This window comes from Struthio camelus, chromosome 7 (assembly GCF_040807025.1).
Source record: "Struthio camelus isolate bStrCam1 chromosome 7, bStrCam1.hap1, whole genome shotgun sequence".
In the NCBI taxonomy this organism is placed as follows: domain Eukaryota; kingdom Metazoa; phylum Chordata; class Aves; order Struthioniformes; family Struthionidae; genus Struthio; species Struthio camelus.
Window position 1 is genome coordinate 29,502,308 of NC_090948.1, and position 21,837 is coordinate 29,524,144.

Consider the following 21,837-nt stretch of genomic DNA (forward strand, 5'->3'; position numbering starts at 1 on the left):
GTTCTGATATGTGTATTACATTTGTTTTGCACAGTGACAGACACCTAAGTTTCTGATTAGTATAGAGGAACTCTGAGATGAAAGATTATAATATTTATTCTTATCTTTATTATTTCTTTTTTCTTGTGTCAGATTTTTACTTATCCAACCCACTTGGATGTCCTTCCTTCAGCAGAATTTGCTTATATGTTTTCCACTTTGCAGTTTGTGCTTCCTCCTGTGGATCACCTTTGTTTCTGTTTCACACTTTATTCTGACAGAGGCAGGTGTGTCCGCATTTCAGGTACAGAAAGAGCTTTCCTTTCTAAACTCCTGTTAAGTGGTTCACAGGCTGTCTATGAAGCCAGGTTCTTCTTCTAGTCCTTTTGAGTCAGTGAGACACACTCTGCCCCAGCAGATGTGAGCAATTTCCATGTGCTGCATGGGCAGTTTTCTCGTGCCTGCTGCAGCCTCCTCGGCGCGGGCGGGAGGGCAGAGCACCGGTGCCTGGGAGCGAGGCGGGTGCCGCCGGCTCTGCCTGGTGCTGCCTCGCAGGCTGCTGGCGTAAGCTGTCATTGGCACTGCTGGACTTACACTGGGGCCTGTCTGGCTTTCAGAACAGCCCATGTCGGCGAAGGTGATACTAAAGCTTAAATCCACCTCGAGTACCTCTGTTAAAAAATGTTAAGAGCCACAACAGCAGCAAAGGTTGTCTGGCCAGTGAGCAGTGGTAGCTTCCAGAAGGTGGTCCGTGTCCACGGTGGGAGGACATGGACCCACCTCAGTAGTGCCCATGTGATTTCTTGTTCTTAAGGATTTAGTCAGCTTTGGGGCCTGGAAGTTTCTTGCCCAGCTTCAGAAGCTGCAGCTCTTGTCTCTGCTGGGGACTGTTTGAAAACTCTGACAAGTGTTCCTCTGTGATGCTCTGATCACATTGTCGAGCTGTTGCTCTCATGGAAACCCTAAGCGCTGGGAACCTTGAAAGAGCCAAAATTCTGATATAATCCAGTGTGCTAGAGACCTGACTGCCCAGCACCTAGCTGTTGATCCATCTGAGATTATGGCTCTGAGAATGTGTCTAATGCAGGGGAAAAAAAAAAAAACAAACCACCATCAGAAAATACTGCTGAGATTCAGTGGTGCGGGAGGTGCAAGTGCTATGCAGGAGAGAAAAGATAGGTTAGCTAAAGGGCCAAGTGTGTTTTATACACCACAGTACGTAACTCTCCCTGCAGTCATAAGGAACTGGGTATGGGTATCTGAGGCACTGTGTGGTTTGAAATAGTTTGTTACTTTAAATACCTTGATTCAATTTTATAATTATTTGATTTATCTGCACGTTCTCTCTGGAGGAAGTACCTAAGCAAATGCTGTTGCTATTAATGTTATTATTAGGACAAATCCTTGGGAATACTGAACAGCTGCATCTTTCTTGGAGGAACACCTGAGCTTGCAGGTGTTTGGCATGTTAAAGGCTTCCGGATTACTTATGCTACACCTTGGACTTAACCCTTCTCGTATTCTCAGGATTCAAAGACATTGTTCTCCCCTAAGTCCCATCTCCCATTTGATGAGAACCTTATCATAACATGGGTTGTGACTGCATTTCAGTTCCCAGAAAAATATTCTGGATGTATCATTAAACCACCTACTAGCTATAGTTTCGCCAGGTAATTTTTAATCTCGCTGTGCCACCAGATAAGGACTAGGTCCTAAGGAACTCTTCACATTGAGAAGTGTTTTTCTCAGGAGGGCATGTAAGAGAGTCAAACGAGCTTTGTCTGAGGAGGAAAAACAATGGCATTGAACAGAACTGCCTGATTAGTCATATTAGATATTTAATGTTAAATAGAGGCAGCCTATGGTTTTTATTATTATTTTGAAAAGCTGCACTCTAGGAGGTACTAGCCAGTAATTGGGCATCTGTGCAAACAAAGCATATATCCAACTTATGTATCTGAGAGCAGTAGAGAGATTATCTTCATAACATCCTTCACAAAATATTTCATACCAGGCAGCCCTCCACAGCTGTAGTTCTCAATCTTTATTAGATCTATTATGCAAACACAGAAGTATTCTTGAGTCAGCAGAAACTCAGCAAGCTGATATGTGTTGTTCATGCTGCCTTGCAAATCACTCACCCTAATCACCTAAGAGTTGATTAAAGTGGAGGTTGATTGGTTAATTTGCTCTCTACCTTGGAGAACCCACAAAATTGATTATTATAGTAGTTATTTAAAAAAAATGTAGCACATCATTCTTTCTTAGGGTTTAGCTGTATCCTAAAGACAAGCAAGAATTTGGGGATCTTTATTTAAAAAAAAAAAAGGGGCGGGAGAAAAAGAACTCCTCTGTGACGCATTTGCCTGTGTTGCCTTTAAGTCTAATATATTTCATTAATATCCCTACTTGTATACTGCATGACCGGATTCCTCTGAATAACTCACAGAAGTCATGAAAAGCATAGACACAGAGAATAATGAACAAAAATTGTTATATATATTGTTTACTTCACTTTACCTATGTAACATTTTCCTCTCTGTAAAGAGTTAAAAGCAACGGAGGCTATTGGGAAAAATGTCCTCTTCCACCACATACAATAACAGCAAAGATAATCTAGAAAATACCTGCTGTCCTGAGGGAAACGATGGGAAAGCCATTAACGGGGTGGAGTACCACTAGCCCGGTTCCAACTTTCTAGAAAACTTTTACAGTTCGGAGCCCTGCCCTGGTGATGAAAGGGGAGGATGGGGGCTGAGTAGTTTCCCAGCACTATCCTGAAAACGTCCATGAATGCTGACAGGGCTTCACAGGCTCACACAGCATATCAGAGGCTTCCCCCAGCCCAAGATGAGAGTAACTAATGAAAAGAGGCTAATAATGCTTGATAGAACAAGTGTTTGGTAAAAAGAAAAATACTTATAGTCCTGCTTGTTTTATCCCTTTGCTCTGAGTGATTTGACTGAATGAATAAATAAAGCTTTGTTTATAAGGAAGCTCTTTTGGAATCATTTTAATAAAGTATTGACAGTCCCCCAGAAGAAAAAACTTTACAGATAAAAAAATAGATGCAGCACATAGATCTGCTTCTGGAGTGACTGGATGCGGCAGCAGCACCACCCTGGAGAAGGGTGAAGATACAGTCACCAGGTGTAAGAGGAGGGCTGAAAGCACAGGTTGCCCTATAACATGTCTTCCTCTCTTTCTTTGCACAAAAGAAATGATATTTGGGTACTTGCTCTCCACAAGTAAAATTACTCAGGTTTCTTCTTGGCCCTAAGCCTTAGTAGAGCTTAGCAGAATTTTTACTCTACTTCATTTCCCTGGCAGGAATGATCAAATTTCAGTATTTATGTAGAGCAGCCCTTGTAGATGATGTGTACAGCCAGCTTTTTCTTTTGTGTTTTATTGATTCCTTGTTGACTTGCACATGAGTTGGTGCCAGAAGTTTTGGTCCTGCCATACAGTTCCCCAAGACACTACTTCACATTTGAGTGAAACTCATGAATTGGGTCTTTGTCCCCTTTCTTTGCATTTTCACCGGCATAGTTACATATGACATATGGTCTAATCATAGCTGAGGACTTTGTTTAACTACTGCATTAGTGCAAATCCTTGACTGTGGACTATAGGGCTGTTCTCTGCTGACTGCTGTAGTGTGTTATACACAGTTTCACTTACCTTCACTGGTTTCCTAGGTGTGTTTACTGAGGCAGCCTCTGATGTCTGGCACCGTTCATCACAGTTGCTAAAAGCCATAAAAATATAAGAATTGCTTGTGTGTGCTTTCTTTTTAGTTGCTGTCTGCATCTTTTTGCAGCCAGTTGATTAATCCTTCTGTACAATGCCTTGAGGAATTAGCATGGAACTGTCCCATCTGATAGATCTGCTGAGTGCATTTATACAGCCATCTTCAGGCATCAGTGTTGTCTTATAACACACTTTGAGAGGGTATCCTGGGTCCTGTCCTTACCAGTAAATAATCATGTTTGTGTATTTCATACTGACTAATTTCTCTCTATGCAAAGAGGTGTTTGTGGGAGACCGCTAACAACTGTTGTGCAGAAATTACACATACAAAAAAGTATTTCCATGCTTTACATCTTTTGCTCATTCCAGTGTCAGGTAAATGTGGTGTCATCCAGAATCATTTGGCTTTTTTCTTTTTAGGAATTATTCAAGAGGGCAGGAAAAGAGAAAAGAAATGGACTGTTGTATGCAAATCTGTGGTCATTTTAGCTGAATCCTTGAAGACATAGACATGTCCCAAGAATTGCAGATTCTTGTTCTCAGAACCCCAGTTTTTTTAAAGGTTTTAAAGGCTAAATCTACTAAGACACAAGGCGTGGTGATTTGCTACCTGTAGCTTTAAGCAAGTATAGCAGTACATTTTCATCCTGAAGGGGTATCAACCTCGCTACTGCATACAGCATTTTCCAGCTGGGGTCCACATTACCTTTTGATTAGAGGCTTTTCCTGCTGCTAAAGGACAGTGAATTGGTGTAGATCAAATGCTAGCAATAAAGGCAGGTGATCTCCTCTACTTACCGGGAGGAGTTTGGAAGAGGGAAAGCATATGTATTCTGTAAGCAGCCACATTCAAATGTCAGAGAAAGAATATGAATTTATAAACATCTTTTGAAGGGATATTTTTGATCACCTATCTTTACAGGTGGCTCTTTTTATTCAATGGAGCACACTTTCACGCAATCTAGATTTTGTGTTCATGCTCTGGCACCTGAATCTCAAGTAATACAGCTAACACAGCGGGAGGAGAACAGACAGGTCTTTAAAACACCTGTATCTTGGCACACAGAGTCTTGTGCTTTCTGTACACTAACTCACTTTCTGTTATCCATGGCAAAATATGAAAGCAGAGACTAATATTGCAAGGCTTTTTGCTATCTTCCGGTTTTCAGATTTTTTTTCCAGTGGAGGGATGACCCTCATGCAGAGGGTTTAAGCTTGACAAAAGGCATCTTTTCTTCAGGTGCCTTTAGCAGATTCCTTGGAATAAAGCATGGACCACAGTTTGAAACTGCTCAACTCCAGTCCTATCCATAATTGGGCTCTGGGAGCAAGGCTTCCGTAAAATCCCTTAGCTTTCCTGATGCTGTGTAGGGGCTGAGGGATAAGGGCTCCCTAGAGAACATGTATTTTCAAGGAATGGTTTATGTCCTCTTTCAGAGCATTCATGCTATCAAAGCAGTATTACCGTAACTGAGAAGCAGTCCCATAGTCTACCTCAGTGCACAAGAAGTTAGCTAGAGAAGCAGAAAAGAATGACTACCAAAGTAGTAGTACTTTGCTGTATTTTCTGTCTTACACAGAGCAGCAGTTTTACCTTCCAAACATTGTACTGAAGCTACAGAGCCGTTAAAAATTCTTACTGCTGCTGGTAGGGAGGGACCTGGTGGTGCTAGCCATGTTATAAACAGCAGCAGACAGCCCCAGCTCTTACTTATCATATACACAGATAAAAATTGTATGGAAGAAAGATTGTTTGTTTGTTTGTTTTCAAGCAAAGGAAGCATTTAGAAGGAAGACTCTAGGTATTCAGTCATCTCATATGGCCAAGAATGTGCAATGAAAATGCGTAGAAAGGGGTTCAGTTGTTATGCTTCATTCTTTCCCATGTGTCCAGGGGCCTGCATACTAGGTCTCGTAGCCAACAGCTGAGACATCCAAATACTGCTTTCTCTCTCCCTGCTGTTTGCTCTTCCCTCCCCCCTTCCTTTTTGGAGTTAGTCGCTTCCGCTTCAGAGCAAAATGTACAAATGCTCCTCATCTGCCTTAATTACAAAATCCAGCAACTATGGACCACGACAACTAGCTCTATGCTACTATATAAATATTCATTAGTTGAACGTATGTCACTTTTAATCATTGTTTTAAAAAAGAGTGCAGGTTACATTATCAAAGAATAGCAATCACAGGAAAATAAATCATTCTGCTTCATTTTTATCCATGTATGAAACAAAATGATGCTTATCTAGTTGTTTACAATTACTAAATCAGTGACGTTTGCATCCTGCTTTGAGGAAACAGGATAAGTGAATTCTGCCCACAGTGTTTTAATATTCTTTTATTTTATCAAACCACAAAGAATCATTAGCAGTGATGGGGTAATCTTGCAACCCCAGATCAGAATTTTTCCAGACACCAACACTTAGAAATCCTTAGCTCAGAACTGTCATTGCTATTGGAGCAGCATGGCGTCCAGAGGCAGTTCGAATGTCACCAGCTTTCTGCTTCATATAGAGAGGACTGTCCGCTTGCACTTCTTGGAGAAACATTCAGGCCCTACTGATACAGCATTAATTGAGATTTTTGAGTTTACAGTAATCAGAAAGAATACAAATATTCTCAGCGTTTTCTAAGAAAAAGAAATAAAGAACAATGGCTTTTGGAAATAACAAAATTATAGATTTCTTTTCCTTTTACTTATATTTTTACTCAGTTTATTTAATGGCTGCTTTTGTTTTGAGATATTTTAGAATTTTGTGAGAAAAAGAAGTTTATTCAAAACAGTTTCTGCAATGAAAAATTGCTTCAGTGGTGGTTTTTATTCATCATACTGATCAATTACAGCGTAATATATAATATTTAATAACTGGTCAACTAGTACTGTCTCTAAACTCCCTAATCGGTTTATCTGTAATATCCTCCTATCAGATACCATCCCAACAGGTGTTGATGCACACTTTACAGGGAAGCCACCCCCTCAAGATCACCGACCTTTGGGGCTTTTCTTAATGCGTAATATTTTCTCAATCAAGTAAATATGCAGAATAAAATTATCCTTAACATCCATGCTGGTCAAAAATCATTTGACATAATGCTTCTTATGTAGGAAAATGTCAGGTCATTTAAACATTTTACTGAAGTGCATCATTTTTTTATGACATTTCTTTAAAAGTTGGGAAATAACACAGCGCTAGAAGTATTTCATTTAGAGTTTTTTAAAAAGCATGTTTCAGTTTGAAATGAGTCAACCATTTATGTCTAAATTATGATATATATAATTTTATCAAGTCAAAATCAGAATGAGGTATATTGAATTTGTCAACACAAGCTTTTTTGCTATGTAAATTTTGATATGTTTTTGAAGTCTAAATATGATATTTCCTGTGAAATGAAACTCTGTAGTAAATGTTTGTTGGAAATTTATGGAAAAATTCCCATAAAATAGAAAACTGAGATTTCACATAGCTCTACTGGTGAATTTCCTAGGCAACTCAGCCAGTGTGAGACTATATGTTTTGACAGAAATAATCAGCTACACAAATACACATTGGAGAACAATTTATTGTGTGGCAATTTTGTAGAAAAGGATTCATGCCTGCTAATCAGAAGTGGACATGAATCAGCATCATGTCCCTGCCCTACATTAGAAAAAGTGTGGAACTTGTACTAGAATGTGTAAAGAGGAGTATCTTATGTAAAATATGTGGAAAAAATCCTTGCATTTCACATTGGGGTGGTAAAGACAGGGCATCAGCCTTTAGAAAGATGGGGACTATTTAGAGTAGATCCAGCTGAAAACCAGGAGGAAAGATCTTAGAAGAAAGAGTGAAGGATTTAGGTTGTGATGTCCAAAGAAGACTGAATGAAGACATGGCTACAGCCTTCAAGTACATAATTGTTATTTTAGAGGAGAAAGGGAACCATTTGTTTTACTAGGGAATAATTTGTTTTACCGTCTAGAAAGAGATGTAATGGGCCTAAATTAAAGCAAGAGTTTTGAGGCTATGACTACTTTAGCAGGTAATTAGGCACAATAGAGTTTAGCAGTAGATCTACACATTTGGTACTAAAATCTTTGTCTATGCTTCATGCACTTGGTGTTTTTCTCTGGACTACGTTTAATCTGGTCCCCTAGAGAGAACATCCCCACCCACAGCATTTGAAACTTTGTGGAAAACTAATCATTGGTTCAAGCCCATGTTTTCTCAATAGGTGCTGGGGCACATTTGATGTGCACCTGTAGCAGATCTTTCAGTTTAGTTTCCTCCAAGCTGATTCTAGCTTATGTTGACTCAAACAATGCATGATATTGACTTTAAAATTGTGCTACTGATCTGAACCAAAGCACTAATGTAAACAGCTTACATTATATACATAATATAGACATTTTGCTAGTGCTAGAGACAGTGAATCAATGGATTAGGTTGATGGTTTATAACGTTAGATATATTTGTCAGGTATTACACAGGTATAGCTCTTTTTCCTGAGGTCCTTTCCAGTATTATTTTCTGTATTTCCATTGTATAGGTGATATGTTTTCTATTGGGCAAGAGAGAAGCTGGGATAGATAACACTGTAATTGAGGTGTAGACGGGATCACTGGACTGAATGCAGAGACAGACATATTCAGTTCTTGGAGATATGAATAAATTAAGCCTCTATACAGGACTGGTATAGTATTTTCAAGCCTGTCTCATAACCTTCTCTTTACAAAAATTGGGATTTTTAAAGTTATTTTGAGTGCCAGTTTAAACATCACTTTTTTATTTTTTATTTTTAATTTTAAAATGGAAAATGGATTTATTACAGTTACTTAAAAAATAGGCTAAGAAATTACAAAAAATTGAGCCTACAGCAAGTGTATATGATAATTTAATAAACCTCTAAAAATTGCTTGCTGACTTCTAAACTCACCCTTTAACTGAGTGACATGAGCTTTAATTAATTAAATGGGTGCTTTTATTTTTAGGTGAATTAGGATATTAAATCTGTGTTTCTTTTTGCAGGAAAAATACTGAAGTGAAACCATATGGGGCACTATTAAATGTTAAAAATCAATATATTATTATATTCATACTGCTTTTGATTTTTTTTGAAGTTTCTAATTACTCTAAAACGCACAAAGAATGGCTTCTTCCAAAGGGGCTGGGATAGCAGGTGCATTACAACTAGAATGAGACATAGCTTGCATAATGTCCTGTGTTTATACTAGCCAATCCCAAAATATTATCATCCTTACTTGGAGGTTAGGAAAGTCTTCTTGGATTTACGTGGTAGAGTTTTCCTATTTTAAACATTAAATCCTCCTAAAACTAGCTGCATTCACTTCTTAGGCTTTATTGGCTTCCTTCAATGCACCGCACTGTTTTAATTTGGCCTTCCTCTCCAACTGCTCCCCGCTTCCCACTGATGCATAGCCAGACCGGTTCCTTTTCAAATGAAGGTGCAGTTATGCAAAAAGCTATACACATATTTGAATCAATTAACTATGATTAATGTAATGCAATTAACCCTCAGATATTTTAACTTAATGGGACCGTGATTGAATAATACTTAAACCCAGAAAATCTTTATACAAAGATATTTTCACCCAAATCAATTGAATCCTTCCCAAAGGTGGCAGGATAGTTTTTTGAAATCGTTGGGTATGAATTTTTGCTTCATTCAGGCAAACAGCAAAAAGGCCATTAGGTTTAGTGTCTGGCTTTATTTGTCTTTCCCAGTGCCTTTCTAGGAGGAGAAAGCTAGAATCCTCCTGCCTCCATGCTAACATTGCTTTTAATATTTCTTGGTTTCTAATCCAGTTCCTACCTGTTCCTCTCAGATGGCGAAATACAGTTCTGTGCGCCACTTCCTTGCATTCTCCTTTTCAGTTCCATGAAGCATAAGAAATTCTAATTTCCTATGGGTTACAATCATCTGATTGCAAGTTCATGTCTACTTATAATACAGAAATCAGTAATATATGCAGCTATGCTGACCTAACATGACCTCACTACAGTAAGAACAGTTTTTAATGGCCAATGGGACCTTCCAGGTTATGTTTCTGGCTGCACTGGTATGTAAAAGGAAGTCCTGTCGTGATTTCTCATTGCCGTGCAGCTGATTACATTTTTCTTCAGTAAGTGCCATTTGGGGTAAGTAACACCCCGAGACATACACTAAAACTTGGTTCTCAAGTAACTGTGATATGTATTTATTTATTTATTTAAGTGATTCTTTGTAATGGCCTCTAGAAGTATGAAAGAATTAAGTATTACTGACTGCATTTCTAGGATATAGGCAGAATGAACAGACGTGATCTAGTTATAATACTACCAGCTCTCAGTTTAGTGGTGCAAGTTCAGTCTGTGTCAAGCATCAAGTTCTCATTTTGGTGTACTGGAGGAAGACTAAATCCAGGTAGCTTTATTTAGCTGCACAGCTCTCAATTTATAGAGGTATGAGGCAGTCAGCAAAAATCTGGATCATACGCCATCTTATATTCATCTTCCCTAATTTTCGCCCAAATCTTTACTTAATCGCCACAGTCCTGATATCACCACTGTGTTTAGTTTATGGCTAGATTTATTTATGGATTTTTATTTGTGACTAGATTTTTGCTGTGACCATGCTGTTGAAAATTTGTCACATTTTTGTCTAATTTAATATTAAAGCTCAATTTAGAAATGGTTTATAAAGCATTAGTATATTGTGATAGGTGTTTTAATAATTGCTTAATTCATTACTATAGATTTTTATGGAGTCCAACAGTTCAATAGACGGTTCATAACCAACTGTAATCCCTTTTACTGCTGAGTATATGTCCATTGGTAACAGCGCTTAAGTTTGTACCTTGTTTTAGGCAGGCGTTAGCTATTTATGAAGCTATTCACAAATGGAACTTCATATAAAATGTGATTTTCATTTCTATATATTTGATCTAACTTCTGAAAATCAGCAGTGCATTTCTGTAACCTTTGACATTTCATTTCGGTTTTATTAAAAAAATATTCTGAGGTACTTTTTAAGTAAGGAAGGAACTTTTTAAGAGGGAGGGAATAAGTCTAAAAAGCTAACAAACCATGTCTAACCTCTTCACTATATAGCTGTTCACGTTGTGAGGTTTACACAATTTTGAGATCCTAAAAGCTCTTTCGAAGTTCTAACTCAGACTCTTACAGCTCAATATACTCAAAAGTTAATCAGCGATTATTGTTTTTCCCTCAATAATAAAAAATATTTTCTTTTGTCTTCTTGTTTCATCTCAAATGTCTTCCACTCTGTTCCTCCACTGTAACCCTGTGATTTTTAAGTGTGCTAACAATAAGTTTAAGACTAAAAATTTAACTTTGAGGCAGGAATTAGGTATAGAAAATTTGAGAACAAAAGATAAATGTTTAAGAAGTTATGGGGACAAATTTACAAAGACATACATTTTCCCTAGTGAGGACATTTTTCCACAGTGGCTACCACTGGCCACAACTAAGATTGTTCCTGAAATATTTTGCAGCCCGTTCGGTTGTGTAGTGTTTGCCATAGACCGTTTACTATCTTAAGTGGAATACAAAAATAAAAATCCTGAAAACAAGCAAACGAAGAGGCATACAAAGATGGGTATGGGGATACCATGAACAATTAAACGATGTTAGATGCCATGGTAGGCAGCAAGCACAGTATGGCAGCACTCTAACTAGTTTAGTTTCAGTTTTTCATGTTACTGTCGGCATTACAGCAAAGGGATATTTAAGAAGGAATTCTAGGCAAACAATGAGATAGCTTGGCAGATGTTTGATCCTAAGTGCAGCATGGGAGAAAATGCAACAGTGTTTATGTGAAAACTTAACAACTGCTTAGAACTAGATTTAACTTCATGAGCTGGTCAAAAGCAGAAGCTCACCCCACAGTAGTCTGTGATAAGCAATAAATTGGGAGAAAATGGGCTCTCATGGGCATGTTTTTCCATGTTTAAAAACATTTTATTCACGGTTTTATGACCCAGTTCAAGATACTCTTAAACATATGAGTATGAGCCTGAAGTGAAGCTAGTCCTTTAAATGCTATGCTGAGTTGAAGATTTGCTGAAATGCTACACAAACCTCATATAACAGAGACCAGAAAAAAGTACATATAAAGAAGGAGGGTTTTTTTAAATGCGCTCTTCCTGAACAGGTAGATTGTTCATCCCAACCAGAGTACGGTTCATTCTGATTGCTTTAAACCTATATCCCAGGTGCCTGAGAGGAGTAGTTCAACAGGAGAAGCATAAAGAATACAAGCTGAGCTAGTTTTTTTCATGATGGAAGGCATCAAACTGAGGATAACCATACTGACGATCTAGACCTAGAAAGCAGTGTCGTCTTACAGACCTAAATAAAGACCACAGTGCTAAAGGATATCTAACAAAGATAAATTTGGCTTTATTTTTGCTGCATTAGAAAAACCTCATACACTCCATTTATAAAGACGCTAAAAAAATCAGCTTTTCCTTTGACCCAGTATTTAAGGCATGCATTTTTAATCCTCTATCTCCTGATTAGCAGCAAGCTCCCCTTTGCTCTCTGTCATATCCAGCAGCACCCACTTCTTTTCAGCTGCCATGGGCACCTTTTGAAGATCTTTTTGTCGCTGCTTCTTGTCAGAAGGTTTATACCCAGAGATCACTTTTTTTTTTTTCCCCCCCGAGGACATAGTGCCTGAGAATATTGGTAACCAAAATAACCCTTGAAGGAGTTATGAGGAGACATATTCCTGTTCCCAAGATTCCCAAGCTTATTTTTGGGTTGCAGGTTTTGCCTGTATATGCTGTCCAATAGAGATTAATCACTTCTAGAGAACAGCAATAACCAAGATGTCTGCTTCACATACTCATACCTTTCATTTGGTTAGCTTAACCAAAAAAAGGGGGGAGGGGGGGGGGAGAGAAAAAGAAACAAGGTTAATTCCCGCAAGCTAAGGATCTTAGGAAAAAAAAGCTACAAAAATAAAATAAAGCAAAATCAATTTAAAGAAAAAAACTGACCCCAAATTCTAGCTATCACTTAAGATCTCTGACACATATTACAACTATAGGGGCTGACTGAATGACTTAACTGCAGAATGCTACCTCTCAGAGTAGCCTTCCTGCCCTCAGTCTTGCCTCTCCATTTATACAGAGCTTTTACAAAAAAAGTCAGTGCGTATGATGTTAAGAGCACATCATGACAATTCTCTATTTTCTTCCTAACTTAGAGGAACTTACGGCACAGCAACTTTAATTTGCTGTTTTTGAGACAGTGGAAAATGAATGGAATTTCCTTAGACTTGTGTAAGAAGGCAAGCTTGCTTTTAAGCCTTTTTTTTTTTTTTTTACCTATGTTTACTTTTTGGACAGGAAATCAGCATGGTACATCTCTGTTCTTCTACTGAGAAGCTCCTGGGACTTGCATTTTTCAGATCACATCAAAAATTTGTTTTTGTGAAGACCACATATGACCCATTAATGAAACAGATGTTGAGACTGAAACCCAGGTGCACCTCTCCTCCTACACATAGACACATAAGCACACAGAGATGAACACCTACTGTATGTTTTCAGTGTTATCATGTCACTGCGCGTTATCCCAGTCTTTTGTACTCAATCTATCAAATTCTGTGACTCTTGCTGTACCTCAGCTGCTTCCTGAACATGCATCATAGCATATCAGCTAGACTCTTACTTATTCTCCCATCAAAACATCAGCCAGTGCCTTCTGCTGCTCCCCAAATATTGGATTAATGGTGAAGGTCAACAGAGGCTGTAAGCAGACTGAACAAGGGAATCTTCTACCTTTTGATGGAAGTTGTCTATTGGTATTTTTTCAAGGGCTTTTCCACCCCCCTCTCTTTCCTCTGAGGTTGTTCAGACTAGGAAGAATCTCAGCGTTCAGCTCTCAGATGACAACTTTAGCAGTCCCTGCTTTTAAGGACACTAAAGGGATCCAGCTCCCCCTATTAAAGCTGGATTTGCTATTGGACAAAGGCCAGCGCAGAAAGCAGTGCCTCATGGCATGTCTTTCATACCCTGAGCAGCAAACTGCCTCTTTCAGTAAAGCAAGTAAACACATACTTATATCCTATTGACTTTCTAGCACTAAGACTATACTTAACAGCTTGGTTGAAATGGGATAGACTTAAGCAAATGATTAAGTGCTTTTCTGTATCAGGTGTCAATGGGAAGGGGAAGTATTTGCCTGCTCTGCTTTTAATCTTCAGTCTTGCTGTTCAGGAGTATAGGTAGACAATTCCAGGTCAAAGAACTGCTCTTTGAAATACTGTATCCTCTTACTGGGTGTATGTTTTCGTCTGGTTAACCAGCATGAGGCATAATGCACGAGACAAGACTGCTTTTCACTTTCTTCCTCCTAACACATTGTTCAGGTTGCTTGCATCGAGTTACTTTTTTATATATTGATTCTGGAAGAAAGTATTGACTGCTTGTTTCAATACTGCCCAGCATAGCTAGATGTAGCAATTTAGTTCTTTTAAGGCAGAAATGGGCAAACTCCCACTGAGACAGCTATCCATTGATTAACATCAAATACTCACAGCCTTTAATGTCATTCTGTACCTAGACTCCTATATTATTAGCCAGTGTCTGGTTCAGAAAACACAGGGATATAAATCCAATTCCACTTTTACCCCCTCCCAAGAGAAGGAGATTCAGAGATATAACACAATCCACCTGAAGCATAAATCTGCAACTGAAGCTTAGATGCACAGTGTCAGACAACAATTTTCTAGTGCAAGTTGTTGAATTGCTTTCCACAGGTGTCTCTTTCATTTGCTCTGTCATCATGCAAATGGCTGACTATAGGGTAATATGGCCTTCTTTTTACATCTGAATAAAAGCTGCCTACTCTGTGTTTTGTCTCCTGGTGAGTACAGCAATCATAAGAACATTTCTTTTCATGAGCTTACACACATGCCTAACTGCAAGCCCTTTAGGAAAGGGCTAACCTTTGATATTTTTAGAATAGTAAGAGATGGTTTGGCTATTTTGATCTCATCCGCACCAATTTCCCACCATTAATCAGCAGGGAAAACCACTAATGAACTAGTAGCAGATTCCCTAGTTCTAAAGCAGGTATTGCATAGCAGGGTGTATGCTGGCTGTTGGTGGAACATGGCTACTTATTTCTAAATAACAAAGATTTTCATTGTTGCTGTTAGCTGATTTGTTTTTTGGTTTTTTTTCCTTATGAAATATTTGATCATTGGACTTCTCCTGAAAAATGTTTCGCTGCTACCATTACCAACGTAAGATCACCTCTGCCAGGAAAGGCACATACCAACCTGGGATTATTTTTAACATGAAGGAGTCAGCAGCTTCAAATAACACATAGTTTGGATACAGGCAAGGAGCTAGAGTTGGTAGCGCATGAGGTTGAGCAATATTAGCCTTAAAAACTCTGGAAACTGTGGTTTTGCACGTGTGTGTGTGTGTGTGTGTGTGGTGTGTGTTTGTGCTTTATTAAAGGCTAAGAGTCAACATAATGAATAAGAATATGGCTTTGAACACTTTTGAGGACATAAGAAGGACCACTGGAATAGCGAGGGACCTGAGAGGTTATTTTAGGCTTGATTTGTTTAGTCTATACGTTCCTCCTGTAGGTGATGTGATTGCACTATATAGGTACTTGATAGAGGTAAATATCATGGAGACAGAAGAGCTAACTAAATTAAGTTTGCCATTAATAAGAATAGGCTGGAAATTGGAAGAGGGTTTTACTATCTAAGGCAGAGGTCCTGGAACAGCCCTGTAGGTAGAATAAAACTAATTAGAAGTCTAATTAACTTTATGTTAGAGGTTGATATCTTTATGAAAAGGGCAATGTGATATGGGTGCTTGTAATACTGAGAGACGGGATTTTATAACACAGGAGGCTATTTTCAGTGTTACGACCTGTGTTTCTCTGGTCCAGCAAATATAGTATCAAAGTGATACTCAGGCAACATAGCTCCTTTTCCTTGATTTCCTCTGAAAAAGGTATGCTTGAAGGCAAACCATGACCTCTGTGCCTCTACTTGCTCTGCACAGCACCAAACATAGATTTAAAAGATTTCTAAAAAAAAAAAAAAAAAATAGACATTGGAATTTCAACCAAACATTTGTGGTTTGGAAAAGCTAGAATGTTTTGTGAGTACAATAGTAACCACAGTTGCTTTAGAAGCCTCTGGATAAGCAGTACATGTCTGTGGTCTTCCATTCATCTAATTTCTTATGACCTATATAGCTCATACTGTGAACATTTTTCATATGAAAGTCAACTGAATGGAAAACATACCCATTTTCTTAGAAGTAACACTTTTGGGAATCTTGTAAACTCCTGGCTTTGAGAACTTTTTACTTGCCATTACCATGTTGTTCTTCCAAAGAATCAGGGAATCTTATATCTTACTCGAATGCTTCCGACATGTAATGATTATATTAAAAATAAAATGGATGAATATGGCTCAATAGGCTCTAAAATGGGGAGTCCCTACTCTCAGTTTGGACTTGTATCCTCTTTGCCTACCTTCTGGTTCTTCATGAGTTTGCACAGAGCTTGCAATCTAGTACAATGGCATTTTAAAACTGTTCTAGTAATACTCCTGATTTTTTCACTAAGTAGCACATGGTGGAGAGGACAGAACAGAGGACCCAGTCTCTGCCTTTGATTCAGTATGTGAATATTAACCAGATTAAGATTTCTTAAGCAGAAAATGGAATTCAAAAATCCTCTGTTTTGGCAAGTGCTCAAAATCTTATAACTAAATAAATAAGATTAATCACTTAGACCTTTTTCGTTTTAGATCTGAACAACAGTGTTCTCAGTGAGTGGTCATGATTAAAATGTCAGTCATTGCAGAGGGTGGTATTGGGTAGTCACACTGCTGCAGTGCCTTCTCCTGTAGTTTGAATGCAAATTCCAAGTGGTTGCTGCACGATAATATCTGACAAACATTAAATTCTTAATAATGTATGCCAGACATGTGGAAGGCTATGTTCTCTCATCCACAAGACTGTGATGTTTGTCTGGGCCTTGTTTATTCACTAACAGCTTTTCTCCTTGGCAGTGTCAGTCACATGGAAAAGATTTGTGGAAAAAGTTTATGGAAAAGTTTTCCAGCAGAGTAGTGTGAACTGGAACAGGCTGTCTAGAGAAGCTGTAGAATCTCTATCTTTGGAGATAGTTTTGAAGATGCAGTTAGGAAAAACTGTCATTGACCTGATCTAGTGCTGGTGAGAGCTAGTGATCCTGCTTTGAGTGGTCACGTTGGATTAGATGACCTCCAGAGGTCCCTCCCACCCAACCTATCTGTGATTCTCTGAAACACCTGGCTCTCAGGTGAATATTTTTGCAGATCTTCATTTGTCGTGATTCTTAACATGTTTTTGCTGCTCTGTCATCTTTAAAAATTTGGATTTCCATTATTATAATGTTGCTAGAGATATTGTACATTGCTTAATAAAATTAGTTTGTTGTAATTTTACCTGCAAAATTAATACAAAATCATGCTGGTTATGGAGCCAATTATTACTTGATATGTGTTGAGATGATATTTAATACATATATGTACCTATATACACACATATATAATATATATTTTAAAAATGCCCTTTGCATACCTACAACATTATATCCTAGTCTTATACCTCACTACATACCGACATAGTAGTTTTGCCTGCATGCAGCAAAATAGGACCTAAGGCTCCGTACTTGAAACTGATAGCGGGTTCTGTAACTGTGTCAGTGGGACAAAGGGGTGAGCTGGTGGGAGGAGCGGGCCAAGTGGCCTCATACAACTGCTGCAGCATGAGGAGTGATGTGGAGTATGACCATTATGTCTGTGCACCTTTCGCTACTTATTCAGCCAGCTAATGGTGTAGAGAGCCAGTCATAGCGAACATGTACAGAGGTTGCCTTGGACTAAGATTGTGGAAAATAAATGCAGTATGCAGTGCATGGTGGAAGAACGTGCCTGGGGTGGTTGGAGCCAGCCTAGGCTCACCCAGAGATGTGAAGAGGGTGAGGTGTTCTTCCTGCTGCCATGGTACTATAACTAAATGGATAAATGAAGGAGCTGTGTGTCATACATGTCATCTCAGCTGCCGGGTTCCCAGTCCTATTTTGCTTTTCTTCATACCAAATAGGCTGGATTTGGCTTAATCAACATGTAACCGCACAAAGTAGAAAGGTTGCATGGAGCGAAGATCTAGGTGATTTTGGCCTCGGGTTGCTAATTTGATTCAATACCACTTTCTCATTAACTTTTCTTGATTTATGGATTCATATAGTTTCTTTTCTTGTTTAGTTGCAAGCAGTACAGAGATTTTAGTATTGACTGTTGAGTATTTTTTAGTACTTAACTACTTTTTTTTTTACCCAACATGGCTGGATTTCAGCTGAATACCAGCTCAGAGCAAAAAAAACCATAAACCAAGCTCTCAGAAAACATACTTTGCAGACAACAAAATGTGACAGATCTTCTGTGAGGAAGACTTCCATTGACACAGACTCAATAAATACTTTTGTAATAAAGTATTTGCAGAGAACTCTACTATTTAGCTGTGTGTGCAGTGTGATCTCATTTTATGATCTGATGTGGTGTGTGGATTCGGGCCAGAGACTGGCCTGGAAAGAGTTAACCACTACCACCACCACCACCACCACCACCTCCCCCCACTGTTGGGGAGACCACAGCTGCATCCCCTAAGCACTGGGATTTCCAGCCTCCCTGGGCTGACCCAGCTGTCAAGAATTAAGTAGTTCCCCAGCACTCTGTAAAAGGGAGGTGCTCCAAAGGGTTTATTTGGCTTGTGTTAGGGGTTAGATGCTTTGTGAGGGAAGAGTAGGGGGGAAAAACATGAGCTAAAAAGAAAAACACCCTCTTTTTCCTGCCCTTTTCTCTTTATTAGGCTCAAACTTTGAGCAAAGGTTTTCTTAGACTTTCCTTTTGACCTTCTGTCTGTAGGCAGATGAATTGTATGTTTGAGTTAGGCTATTGGCGATATTAAGCAAACAGCCTTCTGCTGAGGTCTTGTTTCTATTAGGTAGCAAAGTGTAAAACAGTCCCAGACGATTGTCCTTTTAAAAGCAGGGGAAACTGGTCTCCGTTTACCTTTGGTGGCCACAACTTGTCATGAAACTTTATGCCAGAGTGGTAGAAAATTGCGTGCTCTTCCTAGGAAGAAAAGTTATCCTTCTTTTCCCTTAGGTCTAAATGGTGTCGGGTGAAACTTTCTAAAACTAGATCCCAGGGAAAGCTGCTGCTCTGTTGTGCTGTGCCCTATTAGTGAGGGGAGAGTTATCTAAGAAACTACAGGACAGGGTGAGGAGGGGGAGAACTTGGTAGTCATTTGAAAGATTATATCTTTCTGATGAATTAAAAGCACCTTTCAGGCTGCTGATTCAGGTAGAGGTTCTACAGCCTGTAGCAGAAACTCTAGCGGTACCAAAACTTTGTCATGATTTAAACAAGGGTATTTTGAAAAACAGTATTAGAAAATAGTCCTGTGAGTTCATTTTAGTCTCTGGCATTATTTGGCTGTTGTGTTTGTAGCAGGCTACCTGAGAAAACAGCTTCAGCTGTGCTGAGTGTATGTTTTTCCCAAAGGAGCAATCGCATAATTCTGTTGGTATGAGACTAAGAAGTTATTTATTAAGGATAACAGATTTGTAACAACTATGTGAGCGTAATTATTTTATAAGAAATATTGGGCAACCATATGCTATAAGTAGCAAGGCTACCCTTAAGCAACTTTGTTTACGTAAGTCTGTTTTTCCTCAAACTGTTGTTCTGTCAGTCACTGTGGTTTTTTTCATCAGAATAAGGAGCACATCTCTTAGGCTTGTTTTGAAACAATACCTTCACTCTGGGACAAAAGAGAATATCTACAGAAACTGCTCCCTCCTCCCCCTTATCCTCCCCCCCATTGTTTTCTGGCATTGTTCTGCCTGATGTCTGTATTCACTTTGCTCAAATGTATCTGGATACATACAGGAAATTTTTCTTTGATTCAGTGTGTTTTCTGCTTCATCCTGTGCAGTGCAGACTTCATAATCCCACAACTATAGCTTCACTGTCTCTTGCTAGGTAAATGACAGATATTAAAAGTCCATTTTGACTGTATAGCAGGTTCAGGAGGAAAAGAGCCTCTGACAAAATACTTATTACAAATACCTGTGATAAGCAGCCAAAAAGGGCAAAGAAAGCCGTTTAAACCACAGAAGTTATAAAGCCACTGATGTATGGAAAATGTCTGCTTCTTCACGAGGCAACGCAGACTGCATAGCTCAAGGCAACCAGTGGGCTAACCTGTGCAGCTGTCTGCACCTAGCTACCTGGTCCTTGTCCGTATCAATGGCACTTTACCAAGTTTGGTAAAACACCAGGGTTACAATAATATTTCAGAGGGCAGGTTCTATTCATAAAAGTTAGGCAGCATTTGTTGAGAGCATTTTGGCTCTCTTGCTTGTGGTGATTCAATGCCCCCCCCCCCCCTATATTATACAGATTTACCCTTCTTGCTTTAAAGAGAAAATTAAAAGGGAGATTTGATTTTTGTATTTTTAACCTTTTTTTAATAAGGTGTGATGGGGCCTTTTATTGAAAAGGACCTTGAAGTGCCCCACCAAGCCAGAGGACCTACTTTTAGAAGACCAGAATAAGACGGTGTCTCATGTATTACTCAGCTGTCAGTTATAACAGACAACAGCATCTCAGACTATATAAAGTGAAAGGGCCAGCAGGCTTCACTGGACTAATTCATGTTAAATGTTACAGGTCTACCAAAGCTGTTACTTATCAGTTTAAACTGCCACCTTTTGTATTTTTAATTAGTAAAGAATGACAATTCCTTTCTTCGCCACAGGACAATGAAGTATATTTTAAAAGGCAAACAGCAGCTGCGGGGTGGTGGTGGTGGGGGGGGGGGGAAATTATTATAAATAATCATGCCTGCAGGGACCAGGGAAGCATTTGGTTCTGCCTCGTGCCTCACAAGAACCGTAGGGTGCAATTGCTGCGCAGTGGTCGCCTCCCTGTCATCTTATATTACTTAACGAATTCCATTACATTGTCTTCAAGCTCTGCCTTGCAGTTATCGTAAAGTCAAATATTATCTGCCATAGTGACTGCATCAGCAATTTACCTCCTATTTGAGTTTACTGCTGCCATTAAAATATCACGGGACTGCTGTCCGTGATGCAAGAGGGGCAGAGATTATATAGCAGTGCAGTTTAAGGCCCTGATCCTGTAAGGTGGGCAGTCCTTCATTTCAAGAGGCTGCACGTAAGTTGTGTAGATCATAGACTGGTTTATAAACACTTCAGTCGGAAGGACTGTCAGTTGTTTGGGTCACAAAATGCCTCTACCCTATGTTACACAGAAAGCGATTACAATGCTCCCTTCTAGTTTTACAGTCTGACCTCCTGGATTTCATAGATCGTTGTGCTTTACATAGTTAACTGCAGTCAGCCGAGTAACTTGTTTGCTTTAACTTGCATTTAAACAATGTGCATCTTCAAGAAAAGCTTTTCATCTTGATCTGAGAGTATCAAGTGGGTCGTTCCTGGCCATGATATTTTGTTCCAAAGGTAAATCTTCACCAGTGGTCAAACTGTGTGCCTTTTAGCCACTTAAATATTGGCATCTCCATCTTTTAGCTCTGTAAAGCCTTTTCTAATTTTGGAAAATACTTGATACATAGCAATGAGTCCGCTCTTCAGTTATCTTTTTAAAACCCTAACTAGACAGAGCCCACTGTTACTTGGCTTTTTCTTCTCCCTGCTCCCCCACCTTGAATCACTTGGTTGTTCTTTTCATGTCTTTGTCCTTAGACCTATTATTCCAATCTCAAGTTAACTATTTAATTTTGATTTCATAGCATCTATCAAACACTCTAGGCATTTTCCATAAATTAAATTTGCAAGTGTAGACTGAAAGCTTAATATAAACAATGTAGAACAATCCCATCAAACAGTCATCAAGCTCAAAACTGCATATCACTATTTCTTGCCTTGATATATCAGCTAACATAATTGAGCTTATCTTAATGGCTATTTTTCTCTATGTGTGGTTGAAAAGAGAAAATGAACGTGTGTATAAAAGCTTTTCCTTATATTGTGC